Genomic DNA, 12,427 nt, shown 5'->3' with positions numbered 1-12,427 from the left:
AGAAATATATTTCGTGACACGCGAATAAAAAAATTGATAAATAAATAAATAAATGGTTTTTGTAAGTGTGTGTGTTTTTGTAAATATAAATTGTCGTGTTTCATTTATGAAAATGACTTACACACATATGCATGCATTTATAAATAAATTTAGATAATTTTTGATTTTTATTTATTATTAACTTTGATAATTTATTTATTTATTTATTATTGTTTTTTTATTTATTTTTTTGAATATACATTGAGTAAAGTTTATATATATTTAGTTTCGTCTTGTTCTTCCATCACTTATTTAAAAATTCTTTGGTTTTTTTTTATTTATTTTTTTCGCTTGTTGTATTTTGGATAATATTATAGTTTTCTCTCTGTTCATGATTTGCCGAAGGCAATGAGAAATATATATGCGGCATCGCAACCAGAGTTACTTGGCTTGCTTTGGCTTGTTAAGATACCGCACTCCCGGCACATATAACACTACACCGGTGTAAGCACAAAAGGCCACACGTCGTAATGCCATGAATAATCGGCTGGATACCAATTTGCAAAATGTGAATATGTATGTATATATTGTGGATGATCGAAATGAGTGTGATAGAGATAGATATCAACGAATCGATACAACAACGGGAAATCGAAATAACTAAAATATATACCTACGTGAATTTATATACTAAATTTATTTATTTATTTTTTTTTTTAAACAATTTTTTTGTTTTTTTTTTTTATTATTAAAAATATTTGTCGGTGCGGGTTTATGTGGTTTTATTTTTTGTATATTTAATTTAATTTTAAAAATATATTTGATATTAATTTTAATTTTTTAAATTTAATATTGGGAAATTTTTTATTTTTTTTTGTATTTAAAAAATGTTTTTATTTTTAATTTTGTGAGGTTTTAAATTTTGTACTAATTTAATTAAAATTGTAAAATATTTTAAATTGAGCTTTAATTTTGAAGTTAAAAGAGTGAATTTTTCCGATTTTATTTTTGAATTTTTTTTCTATTTGAAAATTTTCTTTTTTTTTGTGAAAAATAAATTTTTTAAATTTTAGTTTTTAATTATATATGCAAATTAAAATAAATTTATACGAGAAATATTATTTTTTAAATTTACTAAAATAGAAATTTCGATAATGCAAAAATTTCAATTTTTAAATTCAATTTTTTTTCAATTTAAAAATTGTTTTTTTCTTTTTATTAAATTATCTAAATTTCTAAATGATGTTATTGAATTTTATCCTTCTATTGAACCAAAATAAAATTTATAAATCATTTAAAATTATAAAAATTAAAATTAGACAATAAAATTTTCCTATTTAATTTTTCCAATTAATTTAAAAACCGAAAAACCATTTAAACAAACAATTAATTCATTAATTCCCCACAAAAAAATTTACAATCAATTTGTAAAATTCCAATACATCTTCTAATAAATAATAATAATTTTATCTTCAAATAAATATAAAAATTTCCGAGCCACCAGATATACAAGTGTTAAAATGATGGTGCTGCCGCCACAGTGTCTGATCATCACCACCTTAAAAATGCAAAAAAAAGAAATACCCAAGACTTGTTTTCTATATTAAATATAACATGTATATTCTTCATATATTCATTTAAAAAAAAAAAAAAAAAAGATATAGATTCTACAGTTTGTTCATTTAAACTTAACTCACTTTACATCCCTCAATAATTCTTTCAAATTTTTTATTTCAAATTTTATTATCTTTTTCTTTGTCATCTTCATCCTCAGCATCTTTTTCATCATCTTCGTCATTTTTTATTTTCTCCGTCTCGTGCATCTTCGTTTTCTAATTTTTTTTTCCTCTCTTCTCTTTTTTTTATTCATTTTTTGAATGCCAAAGAATAGTGTGTGGACCCCAAAGCCTCCGGCAGCAGCCTCCTGTCCATAATATATATAAGGTATATACTTATAGAGCCCAACTTCATGGACTAGACCTTGGCTGATGGATGAAATTCCTTACACAACTGTACCACCTTCCTTCACTTTCAAGGGGACGAATAAAATAATAATAAAAATAAAATAAACCAACATCACACCGCAAAATCGTAACTGAAAAAAATTATTACTCATATATACAATACCAAAAATCATTTTAAAAACTTGGACTATTGTCTCCCTCCCTCCCAGCTTTTAAAAGACATCATATTATTATTTTTTCTCTTTATATGCGTTTGTTGGTTTGAAGATTTTTTAACTTCTTAAATACTTAAAATATAAATAAAATAAATTTTTATTTAAACTTTCTTTATGACTTTTCTTTCAAAGTCTCAAAGAATTTACGCACAGATAAAAAAATATATATACAAATTGACAAAGTACATTATGTTTGCGTGAGTGTCATTGCCAGCTCAAGCCACAGAGTTTTTTTTTTTTATTTAGAAATTATTATTTTATTGAATTCCAAGAGATATAAATGCCACATTCCTTATGAATATATTTTTTATTTAAAAGTTTATTTTTATTAACTTGAATTTTGTGTATGAGGTATTGAAGAGAGAGAGAGAGATTTCGTTGAAGAATAATTTTAGTTGGTTAAAAAAGTAATGGGTTTTAGAATGAGGGTGTTGAAGATGATGATGATGATGATGGTGATGATGAAGAAGAGGGAGAAGAAAAGCACCTGTGGCCGAGTTACAGAGCCACGCTGTCTGGGACGAGTGGAGAATCATCATGCGGGGGATATACATTTTTTTTTTTATTTTCGATTTTTTTTTTAAACGACCCTCAGGCCCCGGCTTTAGCCGCTTGCTTTAGCTGTATTTTTTTTTCATTTAAAATACTTTTTTTTTTCGGTCTCATCTTCATGAGCACATCGCTGTATATACACCAATATTTTGGCTCTCAAAAATATAAGATAATATTTTGCGTGCACGGTAGAAAATTTAAGACACAACGTGCGGCACAAAGGCGGTATCTATATAAATCACTTCGGCTAAAATTCACAATTTTTTTTTTATTTTAAAATAAGGCCATGTATTTTATTTTATTCCAACAATTTAAATTATTATTTTTATTTTTTTTTTTTTTCATTTATTGTTTCGTTTTTTAATATAAAATCGATTTTGGGTTTTTGAATTTTTTTTATATCAGTTTTGTTTGTTAATATTTTTTTTTTTTAAATTTAAATTATATTTTTTTGATAATTAAGAAAATATATTAATTTTGAAAGTTAGAAATGTTTTTAAAAATTATAAAGCAATTTGGAGATTTTTTTTTTGTTGATTGACCGTGTCAAAAGTGGATAAATTAAAATTGATGTATTTTTTTTTTTTTAAATATTTTTGTTCATTAATTTTTCATTTGATCAATTATATTTATTAACATGTGATTATGATTTATTATATTTATTATAGCGAGTTAATATGTAATCGACTCTTCACACAATAATGGAAAAAAAAATCAAATAAATCTTTCACTTCTTTGTAATCAATTTGAGTTGATTTTTTATTTTCAATGTCAAAAAAGTTATTTGATTTATATCCTTTTCTTTTGAGATATTTATATATATTTTTTTAATCTTTTGATATTGAAAAGCTATATGGTTTATAATAAGACACTAGATTGTAAATTAGTCAGACATAAAGCTGACGTTGGGAGGCCAGTAATGTCTCATGTTTTAATGGGATGGGAATATACAATGTCAGTGTGCAACGAGCCGATACATTGAAACTTCACGGACTAGAATCTCATGGACCTACAAATCCTCTTCAACTTACAAAATGGCGAATATTGTTATAATAATTTCTTAGCTTTTAAAAAATTCATAATTGATAATTTTTCTTTTAATTTCATTTTTTGTTATTTTTTTACTTGAAATTTTCAATAGATAAACAAATAAATATATTGATAAATGAATGGCTAAAAGAATCAATAAATAAACGAAGAAATTAATCAATTTTTTTTATCTATGACTCAACAAAAAAAAAACTTTAATACAATTTCAAAAAAAAGCTCAATCAAGTCCATAAAGATTTGAGTATTTTAAAATTCTTTTATTAATTTTTTTACTTGAAGTTTTTATTAATAAATAAATAAACAATTGAATAAATAAATAAATAAATTTATTCATCTACATCTTAACAAACAATCTTTTAATTACTTTCAACTTCGTACAAGTAGAAAAATACCAAAATAGTCAGACATTTGTAAAAACAATAGCCCCAAAATTTACAGCCCTCAATATTTATGTAAAAAATTTATCTACTCAATTTAAAAACCATCTTTCTATAATTCCAAATGACCATTTATCCTGTCCCAATTGTTATAAACTATATAAATTTAAGATAACACTTTGCAAAAAAAAAAAACATGAAAAATTGTCAAAAAAAAAATAAATAAAATTAATAAAAGCTCATAAAAAGCCAACTAATGAAAATAAATATATAAAAATTGTAAAATAAAAAAGCCATTGACATGTAATTAATAAAAAAGTTATAAAATTTTAATTAATTAAAAATGAAATGCATATTTTTCATAAATGAAAAAAATAATAATTTTCATCCCGTCATTGTTGTTTGTCTCCCTTTAATATTCTATATATATTTGTATAAATTTTGATGTGTCTAAAATTTCCCTTTATCCCATTATTCACTTGTTCAATTCATAACAATTGAAAAATTGTCTGCCTTTCCACCTACAATTTTAGTATAGAATCGAGCGCGTGCCACATAACACTGTTCAATGAATTCTGCAAACATCGGCACTTTCCTAGTGTCCGTGGTTTATTTATTTTTTTTTTAAGCATATCCAAAAGGGGGGATGAGTTAGTGAGGGTGCAATATACAAGTTAAAAACTACCACCAATGTAGCTTCACGGCTCTTCGCCATGACAAGCTTAGGCTCTTAGTCCGACTCGTGAAGAATTATTAACAATGCTTCACGATGAGGTAATAAAAAAATAATAAAAAAAAAAAATTTATATATATTTTTAACTGTCCAACTGTATATAAAGTATATATAAATTCTTACACAAGATGATTGACTCCTGAACTCGACAAGAATATTAATTACATATATTTTTTTTTATTTTTCAAAATATTCTTTAATATTATTTTTTTTATTTGATATTATTCTCAACGGAAGAGAAGTTAATTTAACTTTATTTTTTTTTCCTTTTTATATATATTATAATAAATAATTTCATATATTTTTCATTGATGTGTTTTTGTTGAGAGGCAATAAGAGGAATATTTTGTTGGGAAACTAACGAGCCATACACGAATAAAATTTATACAAAAATACATCGCTAAATGACTTGTATCTGTTTAACTTTCATGATAGATTATATTAAAAATATTCCACTACAATTTAGTCCAATTATAATCAAAGTTTATTTATACATTATTCGGTGATGTATAAAATTTTTTTTTTTTATTATGAGAATTGTTTTTTTTTTCCAGTAGAAATGATTAATGAAAAAATAAAATTACATTTGTTAAATTATTTTTATTGTGTATTGTATATTTTATAATTTAAATTTGATATATTTGTTGATATGTTTAAAGTGTTGGTCTAAAGAAAAAATAATAAATAATAGAAAAAAAAAAAAAAGTTCTTGTTCGTGATTGCCACCCGTGGCCTTTTTGTGTTTTTGGCGTTCAATGTGGCATCAACAAAATGTCTGCCATTCGTCATCGCGTAATGGCTGAAATTTTTCATCCACATTGATCCTAAAAAAAAAAAAAAATAATATCACAAACAAAAGACGTCAAGAAAGAGGTTTAATATTTTTTTCTCCTCACATTTACACGGTATTATTTATATTTATTTATATCGACTGCAATTCGACATACACCTTAATGTTAAGTAGACGAAGACGAGTTTGTTGTACACACAGATATACACAAACCCAGCATATCATGAGGGCCAATTTTTTTGTGAAAAAAAATTGCTGATTCTCTTTGTTTTTTTACTCGCTAATTTTTTTATTTTTCTTCAGCACCTTCAGTAATTCGCTTTTTTCTTTCAAACTCTTATTTCATCTCACTTTGAAAACTATAAATACCGCGGGTATATACCAGAGTAAAATAAAAGTTGAAAAAAAAAAAAATAAAAAAATATATTGAAGAAGAGAGAAAAGATTCGCCATACTAGCGCGCGCCCGCGTAAAAGGTTATATACAGAGAATGGGCCGGCTATTTTACTTTTATGGCCTCAGCTAATGCGCCTTTTGTGTAAGCCGTGACTTTCCATCGCGATTTATACAAACCCTCTCTTTCTCTCTTTACCACCCTCAAAAAATTTCTCATTATTATTATTTCTTCAGGTTAATCTTCTCTCTTTTTTTGAAACAGTAAAATTTGCCTCGGAGTATTTTAAATTTTCCAACACACCCTGGAACTTGCTGCCTCCTGTGGTGTTTAAAAAATTTTACTTTTTTTTATTCTCACTGGAAGCTGCCATATACGTGATATTCAATTAACGTGTCTTTGAGTTTTTTTTTTTAATTTTTTTTGCCAACATTGAGAGAAAAAAAAAAACAATATTGTTTAATCCTCTGGGCACATTACCGAGGTATATATTAACCATTAGTCCATTATGTTGGCATAAATATATATTTAAAAATAAATTATATTTTTTGTTTTAATAATTATATTCAATGTAATTATATTGGCTTTGACTAATGTAAGTAATTTAAATTTACACAATTTATTAAACAATATAATAATTTTATTATCTTCATACTGAATTTTATTTATTTATTTATTTACACAATTAAAATTAATAACAAAAAAGTTTATTTAAAAGACGAGTTATACTTTTTTATTTTTCAATCTACACAGTTTATAATTTTTCATGCTTAAAGTATTGATTGTAATGATGTACAATACATAATAAATTACAAATTGAACCCTCTTATTAAGCGTATAACTCGTACGGATATAATTTATTTTAAATAACTCTGTGATTCAGTGTCAATTAGTCGTGGTCATCCGTACATACAAAAATAAGATTTTTTTTTCAACTATAATATTCAAGGTTACATTCAAGGTTTGGGTCTTTTGATGTAGCAAAAATAAACTATCGAAGGGCTGATACCACCAAGGGTAGGTTAAAAGGGGATATATATTACATGAAAAAAAAATTATATATACATCGATTTGTGTGGATATATACAATGTGACACATTCTGTTTATTGTTGTGTATGTTGTGCCTTATACGAATAGCTTCTTTCATTTATTGTTGCAAAATTATTATTGTTGTGTCACCCCAAGAATTTGATTTTTCTTTATATTTTATTGTTAAAAATAATGCTTGTAATATGGATATAATAGAGTTGAATTATTTATCCTACCCTTAACATCAACATGATTTTAAACATCCATGATCCGTGACGACAAATTTGATACACTGGAAAAATGAAAAAAAATAAATAAGAGGGAGACACAAAATCATGTTTCACGAGGACAATATATATTTCAAATATATTTTCAATAAAAGAAAAATTTTATTTTTAAATTATACAACATTGTCAGTTAACCAACATAAATGTGAATTTATTTTTTTGATTTATTTTTAAATTAAACATCTGTACAAGTAATACTTTTTTTTTTTTTATATAAATTTTATAGAATTTTTATTGTTGAAAAAAATATATGGACACTAATTTATATATTAAATTACATGTGTGTTAAATAATTGACAAATATATTTATCAAGTTAATATATAAATCAATGATAAATCATTTATAAAAAAAATTTAAAATTATATAAATTCATTTTATTTGTAAAATGTATTTTATATTTTTAAATGATCAAATGAAAAATATAAAATAAAAAAAATATTTGATATGTGTGTGCGTATTTTCTATGGTTGTGCATAACAAGCCTCATTATTTACGCTGATCATTATTTTGACGGCGTTGATCGGCCACCGTCCATCACTCAAATTTTCTCATCCCCTTTTTATTTTTTTTTTTTCAAAAACTCTTTCAAGTTTATAGCTGCATATATACATACATACAACTGCACTTTTGTTGTTATTATAACGAAAAAAAAAAAAAAAAAAAATACTCACGAGCAGTTAAATGCCACAACCACTGCCGCCAACTCCGATATCATAAATCTGTCTTAAAGAATAGCCCGCCAAGTATATTATACATTTAAAAAATAGTGCTGGTGTGAAACGAAGCGTCGTTATTAATTGGAACTCAAAAAGACGAATAGAGATTCATCTCGAGTCAATTTTAATTACTCTTTCCACTTGCACATTCAAATTTTTATAATTTTTTTTTTTTAATTTATTTAAATAAAAAGACAATTATTATTATTATTTATTCATATTTATTGTTATTAAAAATATAATTTAAAACTTTCACTTTTGATTTAATTTATATTTACTTTTTCAATAGATTTTTTTTATAATTTATATATTTTTTTGTTTGAAATATATTATTTAAATATTTTTATCTGTTAGAAAGCAAACTTTCTGGATACAAGAGGTGTTGGCTAGATTGCATAGACTACAAGAATTTAAGTTGAGTATATACGACAAGGTGCAATTAGGTATGTCGATAAGATCGTCTTGTGTTAGTTCATATATTTATAAAATATACATTATACATACTTGGTGTACATTGAGCATACGTGTTTTTAAGTGTTCTTATCTTACAATTAGTATACAAAATAAGAGTGAGAAAGAGAGAAAGGAATCATGCATTTTACTAAAACATTTTACATCGTGTAGCTGTATATTTATACACACACAAGTAAACTTGTATAGATTTTTTATTTTTGTACATAGATGCATTAGCTATATCTTTGTCTACGATAAACGCCCCCAATATGTCTTTTTTTTTTTTTTTTTTTTGTAATGTTTAATGCATGAATCAGTCATCAAGTTTTATTTATATATACGTGTTGATATTAACAGCTAAAGCTACATACTAGATACATATATTGATTAATATTAATTTTTATTTAATTATATATTTTCAATTTATTCTTTAATCTCATGTACATGGCTGGTATATTTTTGCAAGTTCCTGAGAATATTATTTTTCATGCTGATTTATTTTTAAGCTTGGAAAAAATTTTTTGAGGTAATTAAAATATGTGTAGTTTAGTTTATTTTTGTTTGATGAAGGAAATTCATAAATTATTGAAGAAAGGTGGATTGAATTGATCGATTTGATTTTTTTGAATTAATCATCTATTTTATGACTGGAAAATAATTCTAAAATGGTCATGGTGTTTTTTATTTTTTTGAAAAATTCAATAGATAGAATAAATTTATAATAAAAGTTTTTAGTATTTTTTTTTTTTTTATGTATTTAATCCGTGAAAGTTTGGAAATAATAATTTAGAAATATCAAAGACATATATAGATGAATTGATTTATTCAATAAATTAATTCTCTAAAAAAAAAAACGTTTACATAAATTTAAAGTAAACAAACAGTAGCGAAAGAAAAACCTGAAAATTAGATAAATAAAATATTTAAAAAATCATTTTTTTTTAAACAAATTCATAAAACTACTATTGAAATAAATATCACTACAATCAATAGTAGCTATTTTCAAAGAAGGTATAATTAAGTCCGACACATTATGAAAAGTTAAAAAAAAAAAAAAATTTTAAGACTTATTTTTGAACGAATAATTTGAATAATGACGAATAGTTGAATTTTCGAATTTTCGCACACCTGTTCACAAATTTTTAGAATTTTCCATCTTTCCGTTAGTTGTTAAATAAAAAAATGAAAAAAATAATTTAATAATAAAAATCAAGAATCATTAAAATAAAAAAAAATGAAAAAAATAATATAAATATCAGTATCACCCAATACGATGATACGATCGTTAACTAAAAATCATGTGTCAGTGACTGGGGTCAGTTAACCAACAATGTATAAATTTTATCATATAATTTTGACATGATGATGATGATGATGAAACTCATCATCACACAAGTATATCAAAGCCCATCAAATAAATATAAATTTAAAAAAAAAATCAGAAAAAAAAGAATCGATTGAAAGGGGAGAAAAATAATATGTAAAAAAAAATCTTTTGGAATATTAACGTATCGGATATTTGGGGTCATCAGGTTGGATGATCAAGAGGGGATTGATCAGTCTAACAAGACGGTATATATATTATCTTGTACACACATACAACCAATACAAAAACATATTTAAATTCCGTCGTGGCAATTTGATATAGCTAGTGTGTATATATAAATGTGTTGTTCTTGTACAAGCGGGACCCTCTTTGATGCTTTGAACTCTCACCGCTGAACTGATCCGTCGGTGGTAATCATGCGAACACTGCCACGCCCAAAAAACACCTTCAAAAGGGAAGTTACAATATACATATATATATAAACTTAACTTTTATATATTTCTCTCTCAATCTTTCATCATTTAAATATTCCTCCACCATCTTTTGTTTCATATATAAAACTAACGCCTCTATATATTTTTCTCTCCTCCCTTATAAGATAATGCTAATATGTATTGGTGTGTAGAATGAAAAAAAAAAAAAAAAAATTTTATTTTTTTTACTATCTCCAGCCTCTTTTATTTAAACCACCCCTTTTTTTTTTTTTTTGCCGTCATTTATTCGTTTTTTATTGAGGAAAAATATGATTTTAAATTTTAAGATTGTGTGGGGGTGTGTGGTGCTTTTTTATTTTTTTTTATTGGCAAGTGGTTATGGCTTTGATGTGACTATATATACATTATATGCGAAAAATGATCCTATCGATATTATTCTGACTGATTTTCATTCGATTCGACACGGCCATCCAATACACATCTCAGTTGCATCTTGAAATATTATTATCGACGTGATTGTACGCGTGCCTCCCTCTTTCTCTTTTTTTTTTTTTTTTTTATTTATATTGCTTGTGAACGTATGAGCTTTTGCTGATACGCCTATTGTTTTATTTTTAAATAAAAATCATAATGCGAGAAAATAGCTTTTTATTTTTCATTTTTTTTTTATTTTTTAAATTGGTATCTGTGATTCTAGTTATGTACTCATCATGAAAATGGAATTTTTATTTTATTTTTTTCATTTTCTGATTATATTTCAAGCAACACGCATATAATCGTAAAATTTGTCATTAAAATTTTTCCATTACAGTATTATTTATTTTTTTTTTTTTAGTCTAAAATGTATGTTGAAGAAAAAAAATTTTATTTCATTTTTTAAATGATTTATTTGATAAGTATCCGGATTAGTTTTATGTTTCATGTTTTTTTTTTTTTTCCATATTTTTATGATATTCCAGGTGTTGAGAAAAAAAGGAGAGAAAAAAAAATTGTTATAGAATATTTCTGTGAATTTCGTTGTTGATATTTCGAAAAATTAAAAAAAAAAAATTATAAATATGTATGTTGATAATTTATTTGTTGTTAAAAATTTATTTAAATAATTTTAAATATTTTATTTTGTCGTTTTGGATGGATACTTTGTGTGGAATAAAATATTTTTAAATTATTGTTATTATTGTCAATTGATTTACCGAGGGGTAGACAGTTGAGGGTGGAAAAAAAGTTAAGAAAACCATGGTTAATATGAATCTCGGTTGTTTTATGTTTTGCAATAAATTGTCATCATCAGTATAGGTATACAAAATCCATATGTGAGTGGTGTTCAACAAGGGTAGATCAGTGAAGAAATAAAATAAAATTAGGGTGCTAGTAAAATGCCATTATGAAAAACATTTGAACAAGTACAGAGTCCTGATTCATTATGAAAATAAATTTTTAAAATAGATTCTAATATAGTAAATTAGATAAATAAAATTATGATAAATAAAATTGACAGGAAGTTTATGAATTGGATAATTATTTAGACTGAATTTTGAAATTTTTTTCAAATATTTAGAGTGCAAATCTACACTAAAATCTGTCTATGTTATTATGCATTTTTCTTGAATTTTATTTGGCCAAATGAGCTTTTCCAAATGTCCTTGTAACTACCTCCAACTAACCCTCCAGAAAATTTACCTGTATTTACTTATTTTCCATCCGAAAAATTTAATTTTTACAATTTTTTTTTTCCTAATAATTGAATTAATATTTAAAATAAAAATAAAATTGATAAAAAGTTTATAAATTGCATAATTATTGCGTGAATTATTCGGACTAATTTTTAAAATTAATTGTCTATTTTTTTTCATATAAACTTTTATTAATTTCACTTAGCAAAATGAGCTTTTTTTCATTTTAAATTTTTCTATTAAATTTAAATTCTCTTACACTTTTAACTACCCTCAACCGAACCTTTATGCAATCTTCTCAATTTTTTAAATTTTCCCTCCAAGAAAAATTCAATTTCCACAATTTTTTTTTTCCAAAATTAACCACATTAAAAAAATAGCAAAAAAATTACATTTTTAAATCTAAGGAACCTCAAAAAAAAAAAAAAAAGTCCAACTAGCTTTAATGATTC

This window comes from Aphidius gifuensis, linkage group LG5 (assembly GCF_014905175.1).
Source record: "Aphidius gifuensis isolate YNYX2018 linkage group LG5, ASM1490517v1, whole genome shotgun sequence".
NCBI lineage: Eukaryota > Metazoa > Arthropoda > Insecta > Hymenoptera > Braconidae > Aphidius > Aphidius gifuensis.
This window is presented reverse-complemented; position numbering follows the sequence as displayed.